The following is a 20,548-nucleotide window of genomic DNA, read 5'->3' as shown; positions in this document are numbered from 1 at the left end:
GACCATAAATTAATCTCACTGGAAATCCACATCCCGCCCCCACCCCCTGCACAAAAGACCACAGTGAAGAACTTCTCAAAAGCCAACTTCACACTTCTTAAGACTGAAGTGGTATCCTTCAAGGTCCCTGGGCCAGTGGAAACCACAACCCACACTGCTGAACCCTTTACAAATGTCTTCTATGGGCACCTTCAAGAATGCATGGATCATGCAATCCCAAATAAAACCAAGACCCATTCCCCCAAAGGCAGGCGCCTGGTCTGGTGGACCCCAGCCATAAACAAACTTTACAACAGAAGGAGGAAGCTACTACATGACAGAGCAAAATCCCTAAAAGGGAAGGCATCTCTGATCAGTACTAGCAAAAAACGACGATCACTCATAAAATCATCCAAGGTCAACTTTGAGAGAAAAATCGCAAAAGACACAAAAGACAATCACAAGGCCTCCTTTAGCTATGTTAGAAACCTGGGTGGAAACTCCCAGATATGCTCAGAGTTAGTCCAAAATGACACAAAATACACTGAACCCACTGACATTGCCAACATTCTGGCAGACAGGTTCAGTGCAAATTTCTCCTCCCCCTCCCCCCCAAAAGGAGAAATAACTATCCCAGCAGAGTGTAGCCTCCCTAACATCTCAGATGCCCAGGTGAGAGCCGCCCTCTCTAAAGCTAAAAACACAGCATCAATGGGACTGGACGGTGTCCCGGGCTGTGTGCTACATGAACTCCAAGAGGAACTAAACCCACACATAAGGCTGCTGTTTAATCTTAGCCTTACTACAGGATACGTACCCAAAGAGTGGCGTATGGCAACAATGGTCCCACTTCACAAAGGCGGTGCTTCTACGGACCCTGGAAATTACCGCCCCATAAGCATGACGAGCCTGGTCTGCAAAGCTATGGAGAGGATCATTATGGAACTCATAAACAAAGACACTGGGGACCTACAGACATTGGATCCTACCCAATTTGGCTTTGTCAAGGGCAGATCCTGCCTTTTGAACTTGGTCGACTTTTTTTGAAACAGTCACTAAGGCCATTGATGAGGGTAAGGCAGTTCACACAGCCTACCTTGACCTTGCAAAAGCCTTTGACACAATACCCCACTCGGGCATCATAGACAAACTCACCAGCTTAAATGTAAACCCATATGTCACGAGATGGGTTGCAAACTGGCTCAAGGACAGAACCCACCGGGTCAGAGTTGCTGGAGCTATGTCAGACTCCAAGCCAGTCACAAGCGGTGTCCCACAGGGCTCGGTCCTGGGACCCCTCTTGTTCGGCATTTATTTTTCCGAGGTACAGGCACACATAGGAGGATTGTGGCTGACAAAGTTCGCAGATGACTGCAAACTGGGCACCATAATTGATACTCCAGCAGACACAAACATCCTTCAGAGAGGCCTCATTGAAATAGATAATTGGTGCCAGAGCCATGGCCTTAAGCTGAACGCCAAAAAATGTATAGTCATACCCTTTGGGAAAAACAGGGTACCCACAAATTACCACATAGGTGGTAATCCATTAAGTACGGAAGAGGTAATCAGGGACCTAGGGACCCAGGTTGACAGTAACCTCTCATTTGACACTCACATTGCCAAAGTGGTTAGGAAGACCTTCTATATTGCCCACCTTATCATGAAGGGTTTCACATCTAGATCAAGAGAGGTCATTGTGCCCTTGTACTCTTCTCTTATCAGGCCAATGATTGAGTACAATGCCCCATTTGGGATGTATCTTACCCAACACCTGCAGCAGTTGGAAATACCCCAAAAGTTCCTCACCAAGAGGATAAAGGGTCTTAAACATATGTCATATGCTGCCTGACTGAAAAAGCTCCAGCTCTATTCAGTCGCATACCGCCTACTCAGAGGTGACCTGTGCCTGACGTACAAGGCCATGTCCAATCTGGAATTAATGGACATGCTTCATCTCAGAAAATCCAAATCCATCAGAGCCACGAGAGCAAGAGACTTAAACCTCAACACAGAAATAAATAGGACATGCTGGAGGGACAGATTCATAACCCAGAGGCTCCCTACACTCTGGAACAGAATCCCAATCCATGTTAGGCAGAGCCCCTCACTAACTCTATTCAAGAGAAATCTTGACGAGTGGATGGGAGATCGTAGGTTTACCCCGGGGGTCATCTCTGTGTCACTACTAGACAGAGGCACAGCAAACTAAACCCTAAATGGGAGTAGTATTCTCATCCTAAGGGGTGGTGAAAGCCACACACACTCTGGCTAGGCTTATAAATGCCCTAGGGCAGATAGCCGAGTATGAACCTATGAACATATGAACCTATGGTTGCAGTGTTACTTCAACAGGGACAATCATCTTGAGCCAAGGTTTACAGCACCTGGTGGCTAATATAACTTAATATCTCCTTGTTAAAGTATTTAAACAAAATTCATCCGTTATTTCCATTTCAAAAGAGAGAGTATCACTTACTAAATACTCTTCATCCCCACATAACCCAACATACCTATCATGCAAACATGTGTTTTCGCATCCTTGCATCTTTGCATTGACGAGAGACACATCTGGTCACTCGTGTCCAGTGGTGGGATGGACTATTCAAAGTGACACACACTCAAAAGCAAGATTTAGTAGAATTCAGTATTGTGTAAACATTAAGCTTGGTAGAATTTAATACTGTTTAGCATAATTTGCCCCAGTAAAGCACCCTTAATAGCCTTTTAACCCCAATATACCAGCCCATCATAGCTCACCAATCTAAGGACTTGACAGTACTGATATGCAATTTGATGCCAAAGCCATGGCTAAAAAACTAAATACCAAGAAATGCATTATAGCACCTTTTGGGAACTTGGTGACTCCAGTAACTATGCCATCAATAAAACACACTTAAATATTAATTTATTAGTCAGGGATCTGGGAACTCATATAGATAGTAATCTAGCCTAAGACCAACACGTGCCCAAGGTAGTAAGAAAATCCTTAAACTTATAAGCAAGGTCATGCCATCTAGGTAAAGAGAGGTCATCATACCACTATACTGAGCCCTGTTCAGGCACATCATAGTGTATAATGCCCCCTTTGGTATGTACCTGACCAGACACATGTAGCAAGTGGAGCATCCACGAATGTTCCTTGCAAAAAGAATACAGGAAGTGAACACACTATCCTACACTGATCGCCTCAAAGCCCTGTGTCTTTACTTGGTGTCATACAGACGTCTGAGAGCTGATCTTTGTCTGGCGTACAAGGCATCCCTGGACCCTGTTTTGATGAATCTTTTGCACATCCACAAAGCAAATAGCATCAGAACTTCTAGATCAAAAGACCTGAATTTTTTGTTGCAATATAAATAGGACATGTTGGAGAGACAGATATGTTTCTCAGAGAATTTGCATTTACTGGAGCAGGCTCTCCATCCATGTGAAGCAGAGTTCTTGCCCTATCACTATTTAAGCACAACTTGGACTAATGGCTGGGTAATAGGAAATTCACCCCCTGACTGGCACCTATGTCTCTGACGGATCCCTAGTGGTTGTTAGTCAAGTAAACACCTAGGAACCTATGCAATGCCTTGACAGTCTTTAAGAAAGAACTGACAAATGCCTGATCAGTATTCAAGAAATAACTTGTCAACATGTGCTCGACCTCCAGCAACAGATACCCACAGTGACGAGCTAGTCACCCGCCTCACTAGGAGCTCTTAAGTTATTTATTAATTTATCTGTTTATTGGTTTGTTTCATTCTTTATTTTTTTGCATTTGATTACCAGAAACATCTGAATGGACAATAAAATCTCTTTTCAGCAGAGGCCCAGGGAGAAAAGCTCCAACTGACAAATATATACAGATAGCAAACATGTCTCACATTTATATATGATATACAAGGTTGCATTCACATTGCAATCTACAATATACAGATTTTTGTTCCCATTATATTGTTCCACTAGCAGTGATGGATATGTTTGGGCAAATTTAACGTATATTTAAGAAAAGAGTGCAGGACAATCATCCCAATGATATTCAGGCTTACATTTGTTTTGCAATGTGCAGAATTACTTCTCATTACAGCAATTAACAGTGGTGGATGTCTGTGTGCAGATTTCAGGTTTTGATTCACAAAACCAGTTGTGAAGAATATTCTCTAATAATGCAGTAAGAGATGTTGATGATTGTAATATGTCAACAAGAATTAGTTTACAATTGTTTTGAGAGGGAAAGAGTGGGCAACAAATTTTGATCCAGATGAAGAATAGAACATCTTTACATAGAAGAAGTAAAGGGAGTTAATATTTGGAAAGGTTGGGGAAGTCTAATTTTGTGCCTTGTCAAAATACTGATAGTAAATACTGAAGGAAGTCAATATAGAAACTGAAAGAAAAGATGAATTTTCCCAAACGATTACAATAATTAAAGTTATGGCTAGGGTTAGCATACAAGTATAAGGTAGACAGAAGGCAGATTTTGGCCAAAAGGGCTTCTTCAGTGTATAAAACCACAAGTGAAGGATCAAATTATACCATAAGTGTGAAGAAACATTTAAGTAGATGCTTGAGACAGTTGTATAAATGAGGAACTATGAAGAAGAAAGAATACTGTGTTAGTGAAATTATGGAAAGAACAAAGAACTGCAAATATGTGACTAGTAGCTAACACTGAGGCAGTAAGTCCCAGAACCTGGTGCTACTTTGGCAATATAAATCTCAGATGTGTTAGATATTATCAAAGCTTCCAGTGTGGCAGATATTATTTGAATATACAGTTCTGTAGATGAGTAATTTGTTGTGTATAGCACACCCAGAACTTGTACTGACAATTTTAATAGTCAGTACCACATTTGTTGTCATCTTTGAAGTGTGTTAGCATGTGGAATAGCAGGCTTAATTTGCATGAAAGTGTGCATCAATAATACTACTTGGTCTCTGCTCATGCAGTGTTGTGTGAATACGTTGTGGATGTACCGATTTGAGCATTATACTTAGGAGTGGGTATTTCACTGGGCTGTGAGTGAGTCTACTGGTCTGTCACTGGTGGTTGTTAGTGTAAAGGGAGGGGGGTGTAGGTTTTTATTGCATGGACTCCACATGAAAATGGATACATGTGGCACGTGCTGGAAGCTTCTGACTATGGGAAGGATGATGAAGATAGACCCCTGGTGTTCCCCTTAAGAAGAAAGTGCTTGTAGTTGTGCTTTTGGTGGACATGATACTCCAAATGACACTGTAAAAGGAAGCCTTTGCTGCTAATGTCTGGCTGTTTGCATTTGATGGAGAAACAAGTGAAATGGTGTGGATAATGTGGCTGTGCATGGAAGAATTGGGAGGATGGTGCAGATAACATGGCTGTGTGTGGAAGAATTGAGAGCATGGTGCAGATAACATGGATGTATATATGTAGGAATAAGGACTAGTGTCAGTCATGCAGTGACCATTTTATGCATCAATGGGGAGGAGGTGGTTCACTCTACAGGTGCAGATTATATTGTATAGAAGTCTATCCAGGATAAGGTTTTGTTTGGACGAGACTTGACAAGTGAAATCATGGAGGAAGTTCTTGTGGATGTCCCAGAGGATACAGTTTTTACCATCTAACCACTAAATGGAATACTTGGCAGACTGTGAATATGATTCATTCTACCTGTGTGAAATTTAGAAAGATGTCTTCAAAGTCTGTTTTGAAAATTGATCCTATGGATTGGCCTTTATGTGATGGACCCTGTCATTTTTTGTGAGGAAGCAAGTAACAGCTGTAATTTATTGGCATTATGCACTGCACAAAAGTTAATTGATTTATCAACTTGTAGTTTGTGACTTTGTGATGGCACTTGTTCATAGATCATAGGATCATAGGAGATTACTAGGCTACCAAACTGGAGGTCTTTTCAAACCTAGCCATTTCATCCCAGTTTAATACCACAGAAATATTAGTTAATACCCAAGATTGCATTTATTATTGACTGTCCATGTCCAGGAGTGTTGTGGGCACTATTTCTGGTAGAAATTTACTGTTCTCAATCCACTCATCCAGGTTCCTTTTGAACAGTGTCATAGAGGTGCTCTGCTTCACATGAATAGGTAGCCTATTCCAAAGATGCAGCAGTCACTGAAATATAATTATGTCCCTCCAACATGTTCTATTCAAGTTGCAGGCCATATTTAGGTCACTGAAATGGGTGGCCCTAGTCCTGTTTGATTTATGGATATGCGGCAAGTTCATTAGGTTTGGGTCTATAATTGCACTATAAGCCAGATACAAGTCTCCCCTAAGAAGTCTATATGACACAGAGTATAGTGACAGGGACTTTAGTTGGTCTTTACACAGCACATGATGGAGTCCCTTGATCTTCTTTGTTAGAAACCTTTGAGGTCTCTCAATTGCTGCAGGTGCTTTGTATGGTACATGCCGAACACTTATGGGTTGGATTAGTGCTGAGTAAAGAGGGGTTATAACCTCATTTGCTCTCAAGGCAATGCCTTTACTAATCAAGTTTTTTATGTAGAAATCCTTCCTTATTACAGTAGACACATGGTGGTCGAAGTTAAGGTCACGGTCAGTTTGTGATTCCAAGTCCCTTACCACTTCGTGGGTACTTAGGGTATTGTTGTTGATTTGATAGTGTGAAGAGACATTATTTGTGCTGAAGGGAATGATGATGCATTTCTTTGCATTCAGTTTGGGACTGTGACTAAGACACCAGTAACTGGTCTGCATAAGACCCTCCTGGAGTATAGTGACATCATTTGGGAATTTGATAATTGCACCCAGTTTGCAGTCATCTGCAAACTTGGTCAGCCACAACCCCTAGTTTTGACCTGAACTTCTGAAAAGTATATACTAAACTGTAAGGGCCCAACACTGACCCTTGTGGCACCCTGCTGGTAACAGGTCTGCTGGTTGATGTGAAGTCACCCACTTTGATAGTGTGTATCCAGTTTGTGAGCCGGTTAGCAGCCCATCTTACAACAAAGGGGTTTACATTAATTTTGCTAAGTTTATCGGTAATGCCTGAGTAAGACTGTGTTGAAAGCCTTTGCCAAGTCGATTTGCCCTCATCAATGGTCCTAGTCATATTTTTCAAAAAAAAAACACCACATTTAACAAGCAGGATCTGCCCTTGATGAAGTCGAATTGGAAGGATCCAGGGTTTGGAGGTGCCTATGTCTTCATTTATGAGGTCCATAATGATACGTTCCATGGCCTTACAGATGAGGCTAGTCAGGCTTATGGGTCTTTAATTTCCTGGGTCTGTTGCTGGACCACCTTTGTGGAGGGGAATAACTGTTGCTGTTCTCTGTTCTGTGGGAAGAAAGCCGGTGGTTAGACTATAATTGAAAAGGCTACTTAATGGTGATGCTATTTCATGTTTTAGCCTGTTTAAAAGACATCCTGGGATGCTGTCTGGTCCCATAGAAGCTGTATTTTTTTGCCTTGGAGAAGGCTTTGATGACCTGTTCTTCAGATATGTAGGGCTGGGGGGAGTTTGGGGCAAGGTTTGTGATAGGTTTGGAAGGGATAGGGAGTGAAATTTTCACCAAACATATCCACTAGCAGGTTTGCTATCTGTGTGGGATCAGTGTGTGTGATACAGTTGGTCACTAGTTCTGCACATGCTCGGGTCCTACCTTTTAGGCTATGTACATAGCTGTGAAAGGCCTTATGGATATCCTTGGATATGCTAGCTAAGTTTTTCTCAAAGAAGCCCTTAGAGGATTTGACAAGTTGTCTTATTTGCCAGTTGAGGCTGAGGATGGTGCCTTTCCATTGTTGGGGTCTCGCCTTTGTTTTCATGAACAGCAACGTTTTGCATTTATTGTAAAGTTTGTTGCTGCTGGATGTCCACCATGGTGGCTTGTTTTTACTTGGGGCTCTGACGTTGATTCTTTCTGGTACAGCCAAGTCTATGCACTTATGCAAGTGATTGTACAGGGCTTTAGTGTAAGCTTCAGTGTAGCTACCACTTCCAGCTGGGGGTGGGCCTTGGAATGCATTCATACCTTAATCTAGGAGGATATAGTTTGCCTTGGTGAAGTTTTTTAGTCTGATTTCACCCTTTGTGAGTTCTGGTGTGCATGTCAGCTTGAAGGTCACTGATTTGTGGTCAGATTTAACTTATGAGGTTCTGACAGTTATGGCAGTACATTTGTTTGACATGTTGGTGAGGATCAGATCTAGTATGTTTGTCCCTCTTGTTGGGTATGAACAATTTGTTCCAGGGCATTTGAGTTAATAAATTCAAGGAACTTTTGTGCTAGTAGGTTAGGGCTAGCGTAGGTTTCTCAGTTCATGGTGGAATAATTGAAATCCCCCATAACCAGAGTGTTCAGTAATATTTGGATTGTCTCCAGTTTGGTTAGGTAGGCTTTGTGGGCATCATGACCCAAGGAGGGGGATCTATAACTGGCCATGACTTGAACGGGGGTCTTACTCACTGTAACCTGAACTTGGAGTAACTCCAAGGAGATGTCCAGTCTTACTAGATGGGAGGTGAATTTATTAAAAAACAACAAAAAGCCAGGAACTCCAAATGAAACATTTTATTCTTGCTCTCTGACGTCTCAGCAAGAAATGCCTTCTAGCAGTACATATTTGAACAGCTAAAACACATATTTTATATACACTTAAAATTAACACCATCAAACAATCATTCAATCAAAAAATTAAAAAGACAAGTTATTTAAAGTAACACTTCCCAATTAAACTCCACATTCATTCCCTTGGGATCCAAGGTATCAAATTTCAATATATAAATAGCTTCTTTAAAAAGTTTATATTTTTTCTAATACCTTCACACAAATGAATTTGATCCACTTTTTCTAAAATAGTGACTTGTAGACCCCTTACATAACCCCCCATGTGCTTTAAAAAATGTTGTGCCACTGAACTTTGTTCTTTTTGATTGTCTATATCACAAATGTGTTCTAATAAACTTATTTTGGAAGCCCTTTTAGACTCTCCACTATAAATTTTGTCATATGGACATCTGAGGGCATAAACTATGCCCTCGGTGTCACATCTAAATTCCCCTTTAACTTCAAATCTCTGACCATTAATCCACTTGAAATAAGGTACAATAAAGTTGCATGCCTTACATTTTCCACATCCTACACTGCCCCTGTTACCTATGGTTCTGACTAAACTCTCACTAGGACTTTTATAGTTAGAGTTAACCAAAACATTTTTATACTGCGACCAACCCTGTATGAACTTACTCATTTATTGGACATCCAAGTACAACCAGCCTTCAAGGAATATAAAAATTGCTACTGTTGTTGAACAATAACCATTCATTTCTTACTAAACCCACTATAAGTGGTTTTAAAATACATGTTAGGGTCCACTTGTTTATTAATATGTTCACCATTGCCTGACCTCCATCTATTGACCTGTTTTCCTCTATATTCATTATTAAATTTTAACCACCCATTTTGTTATATATCCTCTTTATAACCTCTTTGGGTTCAAATTGTTTTATCATGGTGTGGATGAGAGGAGAAATGGCGTAGGAGTTATCCTGAAGGAACAGTATGCTAAGAGTGTTTTGGAGGTGAAAAGAGTGTCAGATAGAGTGATGTTTATGAAGCTGGAAATTGATGGTGTTATGATGAATGTTGTTAGTGCGTATGTTCCGCAAGTTGGGTGTGCGGTGAAAAAGAAAAATTTTGGAGGGAGTTGGATGAAGTGGTGGTGAGTGTACCCAAGGGTGAGAGACTGGTGATTGGAGCAGATTTTAATGGGCATGTTGGTGAAGGGAACAGAGAGGATGAGGAAGTGATGGGTAGGTATGGTGTTAAACAAAGGAATGCAGAAGTTCAGATAGTAGTGGATTTTTCGAAAAGGATGGACATGGCAGTGGTGAATACGTATTTTAACAAGGAGGAGGAGCATAGGGTGACGTACAAGAGTGGAGGAAGATGCACACAGGTGGATTATATCTTTTGCAGGAGGGCCAGTTTGAAGGAGATTGGAGACTGTAAAGTGGTGACCGGAGAAAGTATAGTTAGGCAGCATAGGATGGTGGTTTGTAGGGTGACATTAGTGATCAAGAAGAGGAGGAGGAGTGTGAGGGCAGCACCAAGGATCAAATGGTGGAAATTGAAAAAGGGTAATTGTGAGGTGGAGTTCAGGGATGAGTTAAGACAGGCACTGGGTGGCAGTGAAGAGTTACCAAATATCTGGTTAACTACAGCAGAGCTAGTAAGGAAGACGGCTAGAAAGGTGCTTGGTATCACATCGGGACAGAGGAAGGATGACAAGGAGACATGGTGGTGGAATGAGGAAGTACAGAAGAGTATACAGGCAAAGAGGTTGGCAAAGAAGAAGTGGGATTGTCACAGAGATGAAGAAAGTAGACAGGAGTATAAGGAGATGAGGTGCATGGCAAAGAGAGAGGTGGCGAAGGCTAAGGATAAGGCAAATGAAGAGTTGTATGAAAGGGTGGACACTAAGGAGGGAGAAAAGGACCTGTACCAATTGGCTAGACAGAGTGACCAAGCTAGGAAAGATGTGTAGCAGGTAAAGGTGATAAAGGATAATGAGGGAAACTTACTCACAAGTGAGGAGAGTGTGTTGAGCAGATGGAAAGAATACTTTGATGGGTTGATGAATAAAGAGAATGAGAGGGAGAGAAGGTTGGATGATGTAGGGATAGTGAATCATGAAGTACAATGGATTAGCAAGGAGGAAGTAAGGACAGCTATGATGAAAATGAAGAATGGAAAGGCTGTTGGCCCAGAAGACATACCTGTGGAAGTATGAAGGTGTTTAGGTGAAATGGCAGTGGAATTTTTAACCAGATTGTTTAATGAAATCTTAGAAAGTGAGAGGATGCCTGAGGAATGGAGAAAAAGTGTTTTGGTACCGATTTTTAAGAATAAGGGTGATGTGCAGAGCTGTAGTCACTACAGAGGGATTAAATTCATCAGTCACAGCATGAAGTTATGGGAAAGAGTAGTGGAAGCTAGGTTAAGAAGGGATGTGATGATTAGTGAACAGCAGTATGGTTTCATGCCGGGAAAGAGCACTACAGATGCGATGTTTGCTCTGAGAGTGTTGATGAAGAAGTACAGAGAATGGCAGAAGGAGTTGCATTGTGTTTTTCTAGACTTAGAGAAAGCATATGACAGGGTGCCTAGAGAGGAGTTGTGGTATTGTATGAGGAAGTCAGGAGTGTCAGAGAAGTATGTAAGAGTGGTACAGGATACGTACAAGGGTAGTGTGACAGCGGTGAGGTCTGCGGTGGGAGTGACGGATGCATTTAAGGTGGAGGTGGGGTTACATCAAGGATCAGCTCTGAGCCCTTTCTTATTTGCAATGGTGATGGACAGGTTGACAGACAAGATCAGACAGGAGTCCCCATGGACTATGATGTTTGCAGATGACATTGTGATCTGTAGTGAGAGTAGGGAACAGGTGGAGGAGACCCTGGAGAGATGGAGATATGCTCTAGAGAGAAGAGGAATGAAGGTCAGCAGGACTAAGACAGAATATATGTGTGTGAATGAGAGGGAGGATAGAGGAATGGTGAAGATGCAGGGAGTAGAGGTGGTGAAGGTGGATGAGTTTAAATACTTGGGGTCAATAGATCAGAGTAATGGTGAGTGTGGAAGAGAGGTGAAGAAGAGAGTACAGGCAGGATGGAGTGGGTGGAGAAGAGTGTCATGAGTGATTTGTGACAGACGAGTACCAGTAAGAGTGAAAGGAAAGGTCTACAAGAGGGTAGTGAGACCAGCTATGTTATATGGGTTGGAGACAGTGACATTGACAAAAAGGCAGGAGTTTGAGCTGGATGTGGCAGAGTTAAAGATGTTAAGATTTGCACTGGGTGTGACTAGGGTGGACAGGATTAGGAATAAGTATATTAGAGGGTCAGCCCAGGTTGGAAGGTTTGGAGACAAAGCCAGAGAGGCAAGATTAGGTTGGTTTGGACATGTGCTGAGGAGGGATGCTGAGTATATTGGGAAAAAGATGCTAAGGATGAAGCTACCAGGTAACAGGAAAAGAGGAAGGCCTAAGATAAGGTTTATGGATGTGGTGAGAGAGGACATGCAGGTGGTTGGTGTGACAGAGCAAGATGCAGAGGACAGGAAGAAATGGAAAAAGGTGATCCGCTGTGGCGACCCCTAATGGGAACAGCCGAAAGAAGATGATGATGATGATGAACCTCTTTTCTCAGAAATTCTAATAGTATAATAAACTTCATTGTAGAAGTCTTGTTCATCACTACATAATCTAAAAAGGTATATATATTCCCTATATGGTAATGCCTCTATCGTGTGTCTTGGGTGACACCTTGTAGCTTTTAAGTAATGTATATCAGCTTGAAATTTTCTATGTACCTTAGCGATGAGTCTTCCAGCTTCACTTAACTTTAAATCTACATCTAAAAAAGAAAATTCCCTCCCTATTTGAATTCCATCAAACTATAAATTAAATCTATTAACCTGTAACTTATCCAAAAATGCCTTTATATTTTGTTCACCACCTTCACATAAAAAATGAAGTCATCTATAAATCTGTAATAAAATTAAACCACTGGAGAAAACATCTTTTGCTATTGATATATTCCAACTCAAATAACCCCACTGTTAAATGTGCATATGAGGGGGCAAAAGCTGCCCCCATAGCTGTACCACATTTTGGATGGGAGACTTCATTATTAAACTCAAAAAATGTTTTAGTTAAACAAAAATGTATTAATTCCACAATATATTCTCTTGTGGGGGACTCACCAAAAAAGAACCGAACCTGACTGCCTCTAGACCATGGCATTGGTTGATATTGGTGTGTAGACTATTCACATCAAGAGTGACCCAATACATGTTACCTGTCCATTGAATTGACTTCGGTTTTTCTAAAAAATCAAAAACATCCTTGATATATGCTAGCAATGAAATTACTTTAGGTAACAATAAAAAATGTAATAAATGTCCTAATAATTTCTTCCTGAAACAATTGGACACCCTGGGGGTGCCCAAACATTTTTATTTATGTTGGGTAAATAATAAAATAAAGCAATAGCACATGTTTCTATATTAAACTTTTTCTAAGTCATCACTGGTAAGATATCCTAATCTTACACCTTTATTGAGCAACTATATCAAAAAGCTTCTTTCCAAACTTAAGCCATGCTCCAATGACCCTGACAATATTCCCTCACTCTTTCTCAAGCTTGCTGCAGATTGTATCTCCATCCCCATCAGCATTCTCATCAATAGATCCATCCAGGAATCTTACATTCCCAAATTATGGTGAGCCACCTACATATTGCCCCTTCATAAAGAAGGCAAAAATAATAGCATAGCTAACTTTTGCCCAATAGCCATTCTTTCCCCAATTTCAAAAGTTCTTGAAAAATGTATCCACCTGCAACTCATGCCCCACCTCCTCAATAACCAACTCCTCACCCCTACTCAACACGGCTTCCGTCCTGGCCTCAGTACTATAACTGCTCTCCTCTCCTTCTTAGACATTCGGAACCATGCATGTGACTCTGGAGAAATTGTCTCCAATGTCCTTCTTGACCTATCCAAGGCATTCGACACTATATCCCATACACACCTTCTCAATCACCTTGCTAACCTCAATCTCTCCCTAGAATAACTTTCATGGTTCAAAAGTTATCTCTCTGAGAGATCCCTAGCTGTGAAATGGCAAACTGGTACCTCAACCTTCCTACCTACCCCTACTGGGGTGCCCCAGGGTTCTATTCTCAAACCAATGCTCTTTAATGTATTCATCAATGATTTTCATTCTGCAATTCCAAACACTCAAATGGTGCAATATGCAGATTACTCCACTTTAGTCTGCTCTGCCCTTAGCTTTCACGAGCTGCAGACCAAAACCCAACTGGCCTTCTCTACTACAGAGAACTGGATGCTTCAAAACCATCTCTCCCTCAATGCCAATAAATCCAAAATCATTCTTTTCTCCCCCACAAAAGCCCTCCCTCTTAACAAGCAGTCTTTCAAGATCACCAGCCATACCCACTCCCTTATGGAAGTTGTTTATTTTGCTAAACGTCTTGGGGTTACCATTGATGAACACCTGAAATTCAATACACATGTCCAACTAAATATTAAAAAAAACATCAGAAGCTCGGTATGCTATATAGAAATGCTCATTTTCTCTCCACAGCTACAAGACAAACCCTCGCCACCACCTATTTACTCCCATCTCTGTTGTATGGCGCTCCACTTCTAACCAACCTCTCAGCCTCCATCTCCTCTAAACTTGAAATCTGCTACAACAAAATTGCCAAATTTTCTATTAAATATACTCATTCCACCGACCATTGCACCCCTCTCCACATTCTGCAGTGGCCAGAACTTCCTAATCATCTTGACTATCTTCAACTTACTACAACCCACAAACTAATCTTTAAACCCGCTGCATGCCCTGCTCTAACTAATATCGTGCCTTCCTACACACCGTTCAGACCCCTAAGTTCAGCCCATCAAAATCTACTTTCAGTGCACAAACCTAAACGACCCCTGGCTAGTCTCTCCTATCTTATTCTATAGCAAAAAAAATGGAATTTTCTCCCTCCCCTGCTAAGAAATACTACAAACTCTGAACACTTCAAATCCCTACTCCATTCCCACCTCTCCCAAAACTGGGAATGCAATTGCATTCTTCCTACCTAAATTCCACTAATGTCAACTAGACATGATGTCCTTCAAGCACGTCTACTTCCTTCTGTTCCACAGCTCCCCACCCTCAGCTTCTATCATACAATGAATTTTCTCCCCTTTATACACTCTGTGTATATGCTGTATGTATGTCCCCATCCCTACTCTCTGTAAATGGTTCTTTGACCTTGAACGTACATTGAATCCTCCTCTAGTTCGACCTTGAATGTACATTGAATCCTCCTCTAGTTCGACCTTGAACGTACATTGAATCCTCCTATAGTTCGACCTTGAACGTACATTGAACCCTCCTCTAGTTTGACCTTGAATGTACATTGAACCCTCCTCTAGTTTGACCTTGAACGTACATTGAATCCTCCTCTGGTTTGACCTTGAACATACATTAAATCCTCCTCTGGTTTGACATTGAACGTACATTGAATCCTCCTCTGGTTTGACCTTAAACGTACATTGAATCCTCCTCTGGTTTGACCTTGAATGTACATTGAACCCTCCTCTAGTTTGACATTGAACGTACATTGAATCCTCCTCTAATTCGACCTTGAACGTACATTGAATCCTCCTCTGGTTTGACCTTGAACGTACATTGAATCCTCCTCTGGTTTGACCTTGAACGTACATTGAATCCTCCTCTGGTTTGACCTTGAACATACATTGAATCCTCTTCTGGTTTGACCTTGAACGTACATTGAATCCTCCTTTAGTTTGACCTTGAATGTACATTGAATCCTCCTCTGGTTTGACCTTGAACGTACATTGAATCCTCCTCTGGTTTGACCTTGAACGTATATTGAATCCTCCTCTGGTTTGACCTTGAACGTACATTGAATCCTCCTCTGGTTTGACCTTGAACGTACATTGAATCCTCCTCTGGTTTGACCTTGAACGTACATTGAATCCTCCTCTGGTTTGACCTTGAATGTACATTGAATCCTCCTCTGGTTCCTTTCCTTATTAGTCTCTTTTTCTCCTCCTCATTCCACTACTTCTCATTTAACTATTATTTTATGGATTTCATATGTAGGTGTTTTTTTTCTGCATTATTCTATGGAATTTGTACAAATGTATAATTACATGCTTGCTTGTTTTAACTGTAATTTGTACAATTGCTTCTCTTAATTGTTTAATTTGTGCAATTGTTTTTAATGGGGAGCTTTTCTCCCCGGGCATCCACTCAAAACGGGCCCTATGAGCCCAGTGGACCTCCCCGGTTATCAAACTGGAAATAAAACAAAATAATAAATAAAATAACTGTTTATATTCCTCCATCACTGTAACATTTTCAGATATATCTTCTTTACCATAAATTTTGTTATCATTTAAATGTTCATAACACATATTTAACTATTGTGACACATGCATAATAATCAACTTGTTCTCCTTGTCCAAAAGGCTTAAAGACCAAATTATCATATTTAGACATGGTTAACAATGCTACCCATTTATTACGTCTTAAATTATAAACAATGTTACCCCATTTTCTTAAAAAAATCTTTTAACTCTAATATAGATAGAAACACAGTCTCCTTTGGTTCTCACTTTCATTTTGAAGTCTGAAGGTGTGGAAGGCATTGAAGCCTTGCAAGGCCAGGGTGCTCTCTGAGGCCTTGAACCACATTTCTGTGACTGCACAGAAATCTACATCTTCCAATGATAGAAGTGCTTCCAGGTGTGCAGTTTCTGGTTTAAGATCCTAGCATTTAGCAGCATGACCCTTATTTTATTATGACTGGCAAATTTCACATTGGTAAGCTTGTTTTTGAGACCTTGCCTAAAAAAGGCACTATGGGCGAGGCAAGACCCTTTGCTAGCAGCAGAAAGCTTAGAAGTGCCAGATGCAAACCATCTCTGGCAAAGCAGCGAGGTTTGTTGACCATGGCTTCCCAGGCTGACAGAAACCGGATCCCCTTTGAATGATACCAAAAACTAAGCCAATTATTGAAATCAATCATTTTTGTTTATACTCTGGCATCATTCTGGGTGAGGTTAGTATGCTGCTCAAGCTATAGACATATCTGCCTGGGACAAATACTCAGAGACCTGAATCATGTCTCTTGTCATATAGTCCAGTGAGGTACGTCTCAGGCCATTCACTCCAACATGAATTATGACAGAGTCATAATGGTACTTGTTGCTGAGAGACATGAGTGCATGCATGATCTGAAGAATCTTGCCACTGGAAAGGCAGCTGACTGTGACTTTCTCCTTGTCCACCCTGGTGAGTGGGACATTTGTATGTCTCACTATTGAGTCTCCAACGACTAGAACATTTGTTTTTTGGGTGTTACACCTTACGGACTTTGTAGGTCAGACACTGATGTCGCTATTTGTCATGGGTGCTGTGGGGACTGTGTTAGTTGTAGCAGTCTTGTGTTTTGGAGGTCTCTGGTGTCTCAGTGGATTTTTTGAGAGAACCTCTGTGTATGCTGATTGTTATTTTGGCTATGTACTATGTGCATGAATTTTGGTAATATGTGTAGTGGTGGGTGGGTTGACAATCTCTTCCGTGTTATTGTTTTGAGTGAGAAAGAACATGGATTCAATATTCTTAGTGTAGCTACATCTCTTGCATTCTGTACCAGAGTGAGTTTTTAGTAGAGGGTTGTCAGTACGCATAAGGCAATTGCTACACTGCCTCAAGAGACCCAAGTCAACAAGGTTGGCAAGAGATACAAGGGTGGTCCAACTGTCCATAATGCTAGGTTGAAGACTATTGTCACTAAGGGGGGGGGGTTCAGGATCAATCAAGGAGAAGCTCAGTGGATGGATATTTCTGACTGTTTTTTTTTCTTTTCTTGTTTAATAGGTTTCAGCTCACTAGCAGTATTTCTTTGACTGGGAAAGTACTGAGGATGTGGGGTAATGTGCTACAGCTGTAACTAAGGGAATAACTGTTATATGAATCTGTCCGGCTATGGAGCACAATTGTGCGGCAGTGAGCAATGTTGTATGAAGTGCAAACAAGCAGAAACCGGCTCAAATACAGAGCTTAAATACCAGAAGCTAAAAACCTGGAATTTTTTTTAAAAAGGTTCAAATGGACCAATGAGGGTGCTTATTCCAAGCCCTAGACCAACCACTCTTCACCACACAGGTTCCAATCAGCACAATCCTCTCAATAGAGTGTAGAAGGGTGCCTTCCAATCAAAAGTGCCCTGGAAAACATGCTCAGAAGAAACAGCCACTGCAAACAGACCCAGATGCAGCAAACCTCTATCCTAACTATGCTACAGCTACTAGCTACCCAAGTTTTGGCAGGAAACACTAGAGAATGTTTAACACAGCAGAACAGTAAGAGTGAGACACAAAATATGTTTAAGACAGAAGAAATTCCACAAGGACACTCTGAAGAATGTTTTAAACGGCTAACAAATCAGTTATTGTAACACTGCTTAGTGGGAAAAGCAGACCAGATTGCTTTGCGATAGTGAAAAGTACCAGCAAATACTTAACAAACAGTGAACATAGCAAAAAGAGCTTTGTAAATAGTGAAAGCAGCAATGAAATACAATGTAACAGATACATAAAGGCAGACAATTACAGTACAACAGTGTTGTGAAAGAAAATGTTATACAGCAACTGTATATTGCGCACAGGGTTCTGGAACATGACGGCTGTGGTCATTGCTTTTAATTTATTTTTAATTGGGCTCAAAGTCATGCAGCACACAATATTATGTAGAACAATATGCTGGAGCTATTGACAAAGTCATGCAGCACACAACATTATGTAGAACAATATGATGGAGCTACTGACAAAGTCATGCAGCACACAACATTATGTAGAACAATATGATGGAGCTACTGGCAAAGTCATGCAGCACACAACATTATGTAGAACAATATGATGGAGTTATTGACAAAGTCATGCAGCACACAACATTATGTTGAACAATATGATGAAGCTATTGACAAAGTCATGCAGCGCACAATATTATGTAGAAGAATATGATGGTGCTATTGATAAAGTCATGCAGCACACAACATTATGTAGAACAATATGATGGAGCTACTGACAAAGACATGCAGCACAGAACATTATGTAGAACAATATGATGGAGCTACTGACAAAGACATACAGCACACAACATTATGTACAACAAAATGACAGAGCTACTGACAAAGTCATGCAGCACACAACATTATGTAGAACAATATGATGGAGTTATTGACAAAGTCATGCAGTGCACAACATTGTGAAGAACAATATGATGGCGCTATTGACAAAGTCATGTAACACACAACATTACGTAGAACAATATGATGGAGCTATTGACAAAGTCATGTAACACACAACATTATGTAGAATAATATGAGGGAGTTATTGACAAAGTTATGCAGCACACAACTTTATGTAGAAGAGTAAGATGGAGCTATTGACAAAGTCATGCAGCACACAACATTATGTAGAACAATATGATGGAGTTATTCACAAAGTCATGCAGCACACAACATTATGTAGAACAATATGATGGAGCTATTGACAAGTCATGCAGCACACAATGTTATGTAGAAGAATATGATGGTGCTATTGATAAAGTCATGCAGCACACAACATTATGTCGAAGAATATGATTGAGCTATTGACAAAGTCATGCAGCATACGACATTATGTAGAACAATATGATGGAGCTATTGACAAAGTCATGCAGCACACAACATTATTTAGAACAATATGAGGGAGTTATTGACAAAGTCATGCAGCACACAACATTATGCAGAACAATGTGATGGAGTTATTGACAAAGTCATGCAGCACACAACATTATGTAGAACAATATGATGGCACTATTAACAAAGTCATGCAGCACACAGCATTATGTAGAATAATATGATGGAGCTATTGACAAAGTCATGTAGCACACAACATTATGTAGAACAATATGATGTAGCTATTGACAAAGTCATGTAACACACAACATTATGCAGAAAATTATGAGGGAGTTATTGACAAAGTCATGCAGCACACAACATTATGTAGAAGAGTATGATGGAGCTATTGACAAAGTCATGCAGCACACAAAATTATGTATAACAATATGATGGAGTTATTGACAATTTCATGCAGCACACAACATTGTGTAGAGCAATATGATGGAGCTATTGACAAAGTCATGTAACACACAACATTATGTAGAACAATATGAGGGAGTTATTGACAAAGTCATGCAGCACACAACATTATGTAGAAGAGTATGATGGAACTATTGACAAAGTCACGCAGCACACAACATTATGTAGAACAATATGATGGAGTTATTGACAAAGTCATGCAGCACAGAACATTATGTAGACCAATATGATGGAGCTATTGACAAAGTCATGCAGCACACAACATTATGTAGAACAATATGATGGAGTTATTGACAAAGTCATGCAGCACACAACATTATGTAGAACAATATGATGGAGGTATTGACAAAGTCATGCAGCACATTACATTACGTAGAACAATATGATGGAGATATTGACAAAGTCATGCAACACACAACATTATGTAGAACAATATGATTGCACTATTGATAAAGTCATGCAGCACACAACATTATGTAGAACAATATGATGGAGGTATTGACAAAGTCATGCAGCACATAACATTACGTAGAACAATATGATGGAGATATTGACAAAGTCATGCAACACACAACATTATGTAGAACAATATGATTGCACTATTGATAAAGTCATGCAGCACACAACATTATGTAGAACAATATGATGGAGGTATTGACAAAGTCATGCAGCACATAACATTATGTAGAACAATATGATGGAGATATTGACAAAGTCATGCAACACACAACATTATGTAGACCAATATGATGGAGCTATTGTCAAAGTCATGCAGCACACAACATGATGCAGAACAATGTGATGGAGCTATTGATAAAGTCATGCAGCACACAACATTATGT

Source organism: Protopterus annectens, chromosome 4.part0, assembly GCF_019279795.1.
Source record: "Protopterus annectens isolate FY-2018-M chromosome 4.part0, PAN1.0, whole genome shotgun sequence".
Lineage (NCBI taxonomy): Eukaryota > Metazoa > Chordata > Ceratodontiformes > Protopteridae > Protopterus > Protopterus annectens.
This window is presented reverse-complemented; position numbering follows the sequence as displayed.